Consider the following 10,152-nt stretch of genomic DNA (forward strand, 5'->3'; position numbering starts at 1 on the left):
CACTTGTAAGTTGATTCTGAGATTCCATTGGTTGCTTGTATTGCACAGAGAGGTCTGGCTCCCGGCTGTATAGCTAACCTTTTAACTTTTTGTTAGCAAACTTGCAGCTTAACGCCTCTGGCAAGGCTCTTTTAGTTGTTCCACAGTCAAGAAAAAAGATGACTGTGCTTTTTTCTGTTAGAGCACCTGCACTGTGTTTGCCAGAGGAAATCAGGAAAGCCAAAACAGTTCTTTTTTTTTTATCAATCTCATATAAAAAGCATTTTTAACAATATGCTTTTGTGCAACCCTGCTTTAGTATCAGGTATCTGAACTCTGTTGATATGGTATTTACTTGTGCCTTTCTATTCCCTTTTCTGATTCTGATACCTAGACTTAAGTATTGGCTGATCCAATGGACAACATTGGGATTAACAAACACATATTGTGACACTGATTGCTGAAATTTTACAATTTATGACCCTGTTTCCAGGAACAATGACTCACAATTTCTTGATAACCAAACATCACAGGATTTCTAAATAGTTACAGCAGTTCAGACTTTACTTATCATCATTTCCGCATCAGCTTAACATTTGCTGCCATGTGTTTGCTTCAGTCTTCAGAGTCTGGCTGCTTGTTACTGGCATGTCATCTCACGATCAGTCTATTATTCAACCTCGTAAATATATAGTAATGACCAAATACAACTCTTTGGATGGGACCTCTGCGTTCTCTGCAGCACTGAAATCCCTCATTAGGACAAGAAACTTGATTTTATGGAGACCTGTTTCCCCTATAGCCACATACAGGCCTATTAGGTAAATGCAGCATTTACCTAATTGCTCCAGCATGGAAGGTTTCTGTTTGTTAATGGGATTCCTTGTAAAGACACAAATATGGGTCACAAAGAGGAAAAAGAAAAAGGTCAGAACAGACCTGCTGGTATGTGGTCGAGTTAAAATCAAGTCCTCCTTCCTAAATGACTGAACGTTTGATTGCAGCTTAAAAACAAACCACTCTTGTGAGAATGTTCTGATGGTCCAGTTGTTTAGCTGTGTTGTTAATTTGTTTACACAGCTAAAGCGTCTACGTGGAGGCAAGGAAAAGATTGTTTTGATGGTTAAATAAACTAATAGCTCACCAATGATTGGGTTTACTTGTTTTGTAGTGTTATTTAATTAGCAGTATTTTGTTACTTGCCCAGATTTTCTTGTACGGACAATATTCTGCCACTCTTTTCTAAACCAGTGAGGCCTTATTCTACAACTCTGGCCAAATTGGCTGATACACATTTCCTCAAAGTTTGCATTTAGAGCCAATGGCCAGGAAAATGTTTCACCTAAGAGTGCAAGACTTCACCATTGTGTCCCATGAAAAAAATTCTCAATGGCTTGTGCCAAATCATGATCTTTTCCAAAACCTGACCAATCACTGTTGGAGTCCAAACCCAACCAACCTTTTCCAAAGTTAACCACATACTCTGTGAGAACTACTTGGTTAGATTTAGATAGAGATCATGACCTAAGTTAAATATTGAGTCAACTTCTACAATTGGTACACATGGAACTCTAACCAAGCAGCAATATCTTGTATTGAAATATGAAGCCAATGTGGAAGAGCCACTTGAGGCTGGCTCCAAAAGCCAAGGAATCTCCATTGAGTCCCATGTTACATTGTTGATTTAAACACAAAATGAAACACATTTATAGCCTGGTTCAAAAAATACCCTTTGGTCATTTATGTATTCCTTCACAGTATGCGGAGGGTGAAAGTTGTTGTAACCCATCGGTTTTGATTTTATAAACAGGTGAGTCCATTGTAGCTGTTTTCTGGGAGACCAAAAGCCCACTTCAACTCTACTTCTTCAAGTGTTTAGGTCGATTGGAAGTTAGGGTGAGTCAGCATTTCCTGTCACCTGCCAAACCTACCTGTCAAACTTCTATTCAGAAACCAATGGGTGACGTCACCGGGACTTTGCCAATGTTTATGCAGTTTCTGACTTACACAGAGGCATCCAAGATGAGAATCCTATGCAAGACTTACACTACCAGTCAAAAGTTTGGAAAAACCCTCTCATTCAAGGGCTTGTATTTACTTTAATTATTTGAAACACTGTAGATTAATATCAAAGACAACAAAACTATGAAAGACATATACGGAATTGTTTAATTAACAAATTAATGACAGCTTGCACACTCTTGGTATTCTCTCAGTCTGCGTCATGAAGTGGTCTCTTGGAATGGTTTCTACTTAACATGAGGCTTGTCAAAAGTTCATTTGTGTGTGATTACTTCCCTTCTTAATGTATTTGAGACCATCAGTTGTTTGTTCAGAAGTAGGGTTAGTACACAATGGATAGCCCTATTTGACTATTGTTGTAATCCATACTATGGCAAAACTATATTATTTCATAGTTTTGATGTCTTCAGTATTAAAACCCATTGCATGAGAAGGTGTCCAAACTTTTGACTGGTAGTGTACATGCTTTCCAAGCCAATAGCACCACAGTAAAAAAGGTGTTAAAGGTACTCCTTGCACGCTTGCTGTTGCATTAGCCCATTTTACATTAAGATTCTGCTGCAGTACCATAAACTAGGCTCTGCCATCACTATGCCTCTGTTCTTCAAAAACAAACCTTACATCAGCGTTACAAAAGGTGTCACAGTGTGTGATTTCAAAATGTGTATAGCACTGTGGAAGAAAGAAAGGTGTGACATGTACACAACAGAGTCCCTGCATCAACCACTCCATCCTGGCATCTGCAGTGATGGTATTTCACCTTTGTGTAGACCTCTGTCAGGATCTGCATGCTAGATATCAGCGGCGAAACCACTCTCCCCCACCATCCCCCTCTGTGCATTTTACATTGCACACAGAGTGTAACAGTCCTGCCTTGACCAGCATTGTAAAGGGGGTTATTTGGATTTAGTCATTTTGATAGAAGTGGTTGTTTCTGCATCTGATGCATCATCATTTTAATAAAGGTATGACAGAATTGGAACAGAAATAAAACGTTTAGTGCTATGTCAATTACTCAACAACAGGTTATTTCAACAGCAGTAAATATTCATCTCAAAATGTTAAAGAAATGAAAAGCAACTCACAGAATCCTGAGGTCTTGATGCCAGAGAAGTCCACTTTGTGATCCTGGTGATGTTGTTTCTTGTTCAAATCCCTACAGGAAGAAACACAGGGTTAATACTCTGGTGTTTGAAATCTTATTGCTCATTACAGGGACTTAAATTAAGAGCATGGTGTTAATATCATCATGTAAAAGCCTGACAACACGCAGCTTTATTCTGAATGATAAAAAGAAAATTTCTTCAAACACCCACAAAGTGTGTGTGCGTGTGTGTGCCTCTGTGTGTGTTCTCTCGGTAGATTTGGTGAATGTGGCAGCAAGCACAGCGTGAGAATGCCCCACAGCATGAGAGCCCACACACATACACACATCCCCATTACACACTTACACACAAATATACAAACACAAACAAACAGAAACCAAAACACACTAACACTCCTACCGTAAAGTCACCAGGAAAATATACACACACACATACACCTACACACACACTAACAGAGCTCCTGCTGCTCTGAATTATGAGAAAAAAAACTTTCCAGAAAAAAAAGAAAAAGTGAGATTAAATTATTTCTCTTTCCATCATCAGAGTTTTAAAGCTTATCGTGTTTCCTGGCTGTCATTCAATCTGTTTTAACTACGGGTACACAGTGTATATGAACTGACTGCTTCAGTGTGTGTGTCCCTGTGTGTGTGTGTGGTGTGTGTGTGTGTGTGTGTGTGTGTGTGTGTGTGTGTGGGTGTGTGTGTGTGTGTGTGGTGTGTGTGTGTGTGTGTGTGTGTGTGTGTGTGTGATTTATGACCACAATAAGAGAAATATTAAGGCAGTGGACAATCCATCCAAAAATGGTGTGTTAAAATAAATTTAAGCGATGAAAAGCTGAACAAAAGGAGAGGGCACTGAACTGTGTCAACTCTTGAATCCACAACTGAGGGCTGGAAAGAGTGTGCCATTGTGCCCACCCTGCCTGCAACATTTCAATATCCTGTTTATTGCTCCTCTGTTGCTGCTGACAGGAGATGATCTGAAGATAAAGACAGACAGTGCTAACTGACTTTATAACAAGGAGAGATACAGCCTTCCCCATTTGTTTTCCATTCAGTGTAAAACAGCCGCCACAATAATCCATCAATCTTTTTTTTCCACCATTTGTGCCACTTGCGCGTCACTGAGTGCGCATGGAACCCTGCTGGATCGGAGAGGCTGCCGCTCACACCCTCATTCAACAGGCACTGAGGATACAATTTAGCCTACATGTACAGTTTCAGCGCGTCTATACCGATTTTTTTTCTATTGAAATTTTTTGGATTTAGTTAAAGGATAACACTGCAGGGATTTGGAAAGGAGATGCATCATCTTTGGGGATGTTGATGAGTTTAAGTCGCGCGCTATGGTGCACAGACGCACATCCTCTCTTATACTAGGCTCTAGCTTCTCAGTTCGTAGATCAGACTCTTGAATCAACCCAAGCTTTGAATATACTCGGGTATACAGAGAAGAGGATGGCAGCTCCACTTAACGGATCCAACATTACAGCGAACTACACTAACCAGTTTGTTCAGCCGCCGTGGCGCGTGGCTCTCTGGTCCGTTGCTTACAGCGTGGTGCTGGCGGTGGCGGTGTTTGGAAACCTCATAGTGATATGGATCATCCTCGCCCACAAGCGTATGAGGACTGTGACGAACTACTTTCTCTTAAACTTGGCGTTTTCGGACGCGTCCATGGCCGCGTTTAATACTTTGATAAACTTTATCTACGCTGCTCACGGGGAGTGGTACTTCGGTGAGGCGTACTGCAAATTCCACAACTTCTTCCCTGTAACATCGGTGTTTGCGAGCATCTACTCCATGACTGCCATAGCTGTGGACAGGTGGGCTTGTAAAACGGTGCAAGAAAATATTTTATGAAAGCTGAATATTTCCCAGTCCTCTTAACACTCTTTCCTTACAGGTAATCAGTTCAATGTGTTGGTAAAATTAAATTCCCCAGAGGAATCATGGTATACATTAGGGTACTTCTCATGTGTCCATATGAGAACATTTTTATTTGTATAGTGGACGGATGAATTTGTGGGCTGAAGAAATTGATGTGGAAAATGAATTATTATGGTCGACAGGGAGCTTCATAACCAAGTATTTGACGCAACGTCGTCTATCCATACTCGTTTGAAAAATCCTGTGCTTTCAAGTGATCCTTTTATCTGACATTGCAGTCCAAAAAGGAATTTTGTGACAACTAAATAAAAATAATTTGTGTGTTGTATTGCTCTAGAAAAACAAGAAAATTTGGTAAGCTTTGACTTTTCCAAAATGTTCTAATTTATTTTCCATCTGGTGCAGATTGATGACTGATGGCATCTGTTGTGAGCTTTGACCCCACAGTCTTATTAGACTTCTGTTGCTCCCTGCTGATTTGAATATCATTAATTGCAGCTCAGTGGAATGGTGTATGACTAATTATTAGTAAAGGCAGCTTCCCAGTAGGGTGACTGCCAACCAACACACCACAGGCCTCTTCCACACATCTATTTTTAATTTTCACTGCCAATGCCATAGAAAGAAGAGCAGCAGCTTTGTGAAGAGTCTTCTCTGTGGTGACTGATTATTTGTGTGCCAACACCCCAGAAAGCTCCCCCCCTTCTCCTCCTTCCTCAATGCCTTTACGCTCTCTGGCTCTTGTTTTCAGCCACATGTGATCACATTATCTATTTCTTTAGCTCCTTCCTTCACACCTGTTTCTTTCTCCCCCTGCTTTTTTCGCCTGCTTGCCTCTGTGGTTTTCCAGTAGAGTATGATGCTCTCCTCACTATCAGCCGGTCTTTGATACCGATCAGTGGACCGTCTAACGTCATAATGCTGGAATAAAGGGATTAGACTGATGAGGGAGGCAGTCACAGTCCAAACATAATGAAAACAGAGTGCCTGTAGACGGAGCATGCAGAAACAGCTAGTATGGAGGTGTCACAGAGTGATAACACAAGGTGTTTTTTTTTTACCTACAGCTCTTCTTGACACACCAAGTGGTCACTGAATTTCCTGAGGCCATGATCTTTTAAAAATCCCGACTACTTCCATGCATTTATACACTTGGTTTGCAGCTTCCGTTTCCATTCTGTCAGCTGTGTACTGAGAAAGAGAACATTGGCTTGACCTTAGTGATGTAGATGTAACCTCAGGTCCTGCTTTTCCTAACCCCAGTTTGCTGATGTCTCCGCTCTGATGTCTTCAAATGGCACAAGGCCACAGTTCGTGATCATCTGTGGAATGGTCCTTCCTGCTTGCTCTCTGTGCTGCCAGGCGTGTTTCCTCAGGCACTGCAGCAAAATAAACGCAGGTTACTGTGTGAAAGGTAATTGGCCAAGCACTAAAAGCCTCATTTGATAACAAGGCTGGTGATTTTTTTTTCCATTTCGCACATCCTTTATTTTCTAGTGTTGAAGCTGTAGATATGAAGACAGTCATTTTATTTGTTCTTCACCTGCAGCAATGCATACATAGATAAACTTTAATGTCATGTGCTGGCTCCAGGTGATTTAAAGCCACTTTATCAAATTTATTTTAAACTTCAGTTTTTTAGAGGTCAATCCCTGATCTGGTCCTCTACATCTGAACACTACAGGTTAATGGGATTGGGCTTTTGTGCTGATAGCATTGAAAGATTACGCAGACATTTGGAAACAACAGAAATCTTTACAGATATAGGTACTGGGGGGGCTGTGGCTCAGTGGTAGAGTAGGCCGCTCTTAGTCAGAAGATTGGTGGTTTGATCCCTGGCTCCAGCAGTCCACATGCTGAAGGGAGCCCAAATTGCCCCCCAAGGCACAGCCTGCGGGCTGTGAATATGTGTGATTGGTACTGTTGTGCAGAATGGGCCTTCAGACAACATCCTCTACCATCAGTGCATGAATATGTGTGTATGTGTGAAAGGGTAAATGTGACATTTAGTGCAAAAGCACTTTGAGCGCTTGGATGACTAGAAAAGTACTATACACCGTAAGTGCAATCCATTTATTTATTTAAATGCTCTTGATACTGGATAATTCATGTGTTTGCTGTAAGCAGATTTGGTTGGAATTGCTCTAAGGAGAAGCGATAGTCTGATGGTGAGTTCAGACATTGTTCCTGGAAAGAGATTGTGTTGCTTGATATCTAACGCTTACCTGAAAATACAAAAAAATGAACCCAGAACTATCTGCATGTCTGAATAATCTTTTATATCATGTAGTTGTAACTTTAGGGAACATATCATTTCAGTATTCTTTTGCTTTATGAAGACAGGGGGGTGGGTATTAACTGAAAATTCAATACGCTCTCTTCTAGAGACATTAAGTCAACACTTTATGTTTGGTTGTTTGCATGATGTTTGACTTCTGCAGCAGGGAGTCTCATCTGAGGTTATCTCTGCTTGTTAAACACCATACTGTGATAAAGTGAGGGTCAGGTTGAAACTCACACCACATGATGTGGGTTCAAAACATTATGCTGTCAAATAAACTTTGTGCTGCTTCAGGCATCACAGACTCCAAGGTTAAACAAAAAACATGATATGATTTATTCATCTTCTGCTGTGATCGTGTCCAGCCGATACCGACGCCTCTGTGAATGTTCTTTGATGTGTAATCCTGTTAGCATTATTCAAGTGTTTCTGGTGTTGCACCATCCTTATTGTTCAGTGGATGCAAGTCAGTGTGATCAGTCACCCTTGTATGAGGTCTTGGGATCATAAGTAACTCCAGCCTGCTGTGGCACAAACCTGATCAGATATCTAACAAGCTGTTCACTGGCCCAGGAGACACTCAGATTAAACGGCAAGCAGTTACAGGTGAATAGACGGGGCAGCTTTGTTGTTGTTCTCATGATAGGGGCCCATTTTCCTCTGTCATGAGGATTTAATTACAAGCCTTTTGTTTCAAGCGATTAAAAATCATGTAGCATCTTTGGCCGAGTTCATGTTCACCAGGTTAACCTCTACCACTTCTGAGAGCTTCTTGGAACAGTTCAAACTAAATATCCTCCCAGTTTGTGTTTTAAGTGAATCATCCATCATTTCCCTGAAAAACAAATAGTGCAGTATAATCAGACTTGTACAGGCTGGCTTGCAGAAAATTTGTTCAATATAACGACTGTATGGGGGGGGGGGGGGGGATTGGAATTTCAGGTTTCGAAAAGCGGAAGTAGACAACGACCAAGTTGATAGCATAAACAGCTTCGTCAGCATCCACTTCTAATTAAAAAAGTTAAGAAGTGGTTTATGTGGAATTTAATATTTTTCACAGCACCTATATACTGGGTGCCTGCCTTCAGAAAAGAAGAAAAAAGAAAAAGCAAAACGTTAGCGCTGCGCATTGTGGGAAACAGCACGCTAGGGAGACTGGTCCGCTGCATACTGAGACATTTTCCTGAATCAGTACGACATCCATGAAGTTTTGGCATACAGCAGATTTTGCTCTTGTTCACATACTACATACACTGAATTTTCGCCAAATCAGCACATACTAGTAGTATAGTAGGCGGTTTCGAAAACAGCCCTAGTCTCTTATTTTTGAAGCACTGTTTGATTTCACCTCTTAGAGATGCTTGAAACTCTTTTCATTTAATATCTAAAGAGGGCAAAATAACTCTCAACTCTTTCCAGCCGGTCTTGAGAAACATTTAATGTTATGTGTAGTAATATTTATAACTTATACCTAGTAGAGTAGTATAAGTCTGAGTAAAAACTAACTGCCATAATGTGACCATGAATTGAAATGTTGTAAAACCTTTAATGCTTTCAAACAACTCTCTGATTTAATAACAACCAAAGTAATAAGTCATCAGTTATTCAATACGCTGTCAAGGTTCTTAGTTTTATGGCCTTGCCCCTTTGAGCTGCAGGTACATGGCCATCATTTATCCCCTGAAGCCCCGTCTGTCGGCGAAAGCCACCACAGGAGTCATCGTGTGTATCTGGAGTCTGGCCGTGGTTCTGGCCTTCCCTCTCTGCTACTTCTCCACCATCCGAACTCTGCCCCGCAGGACCCTCTGCTACGTGGCCTGGCCCCGAATGGCAGACGACTCCTTCATGTGAGAACACTTTGTAACTTACTTTGGAAAGACTTTTATATCATTTGAAAACAAGCAGTGCAGCCCAGTAAGTAAAATAAATAGAATTTTATTTATAACCTTCCATGAACAGACATCACAAAGTGTTTTACAATAAAAGATTTAAACGCAAATCAGTGAGATCACAACAGACATTAAATACAGACAGTTACATAAAAGCTAGTCAGATGCAATTGTATCACTGAAGCAGAAGGATGTTGTTCAACACTAAAGAAAAGAAAGAGGGTAATGAGATCACTGCAGAAATGAGTGAGTGTGTTGCTTTGAATATTTCCTGTGTATTTTTAAAACCTCATTCAGTGTGTAAGATTTCATGTCATCTTATGTTATTATTACTTACAAAGCTAAAGGGAGCGCTTCCTAAAAGAACAAAACAACAATTTTTTTTAGTACAGACAAGGTTCAAGGTGTCTTTATTATCCCTGGGGGGCAATTTGTTTTTCATTCATCGGTGACATAAACAAAACTGTACAACAAATCACACCAACATTAAAACATTTAAAACACTAACAACATAAAAACTATAGCTATGTGGCATCATTAAGCAGGCTAGCTGCTACCGGGAAAAATAGTTCCTATTTCTATTTGTCCGGCTTTTTGGCTTGGTGAATCTGTGGCCTGAGGGAAGCCGGCGAAATCACAAAAATGAGGATGGCACGGGTCAGCCCCGATGGACCAGGCCTTGCAACAAGAGAAACAGCTGACAGCATGCTCACATGGTTCTGATGAACAAGACAATTGCTGTTCAGTAAGTGACACACAGATTTTAAAAAGCAGTTTGAACCCAACATGGCACAAAGTGGGTTGTTAGGTGGTCCACAGGGGATATTTCGAAATTAATGAGGGGCAGAGTGCTGTTGAAGCAGTTATTAGTAGAGATTTCAATCTGGTAGGTTTGAAATGTTGAGGAATTCCCATTTTCAGGCTTTGAACTGTCCCTCTGTTACCCTTTTCATAGCTTTACTGATCTACAGCTAAACATATCTTTA

At 40.7% G+C, this 10,152-nt stretch overlaps 1 protein-coding gene across 2 annotated transcripts in view; it reads right to left on the reverse strand.

Annotated features, from left to right (window-relative positions):
• The window catches only part of slit3 (slit homolog 3 (Drosophila)), a 316,661-nt gene that overhangs the window by 279,976 nt on the left and 26,533 nt on the right, over positions 1-10,152 (reverse strand). The gene's annotated exons all lie outside the window — the stretch shown is intronic.

This window comes from Notolabrus celidotus, chromosome 8, assembly GCF_009762535.1.
Source record: "Notolabrus celidotus isolate fNotCel1 chromosome 8, fNotCel1.pri, whole genome shotgun sequence".
Classification (NCBI taxonomy): domain Eukaryota; kingdom Metazoa; phylum Chordata; class Actinopteri; order Labriformes; family Labridae; genus Notolabrus; species Notolabrus celidotus.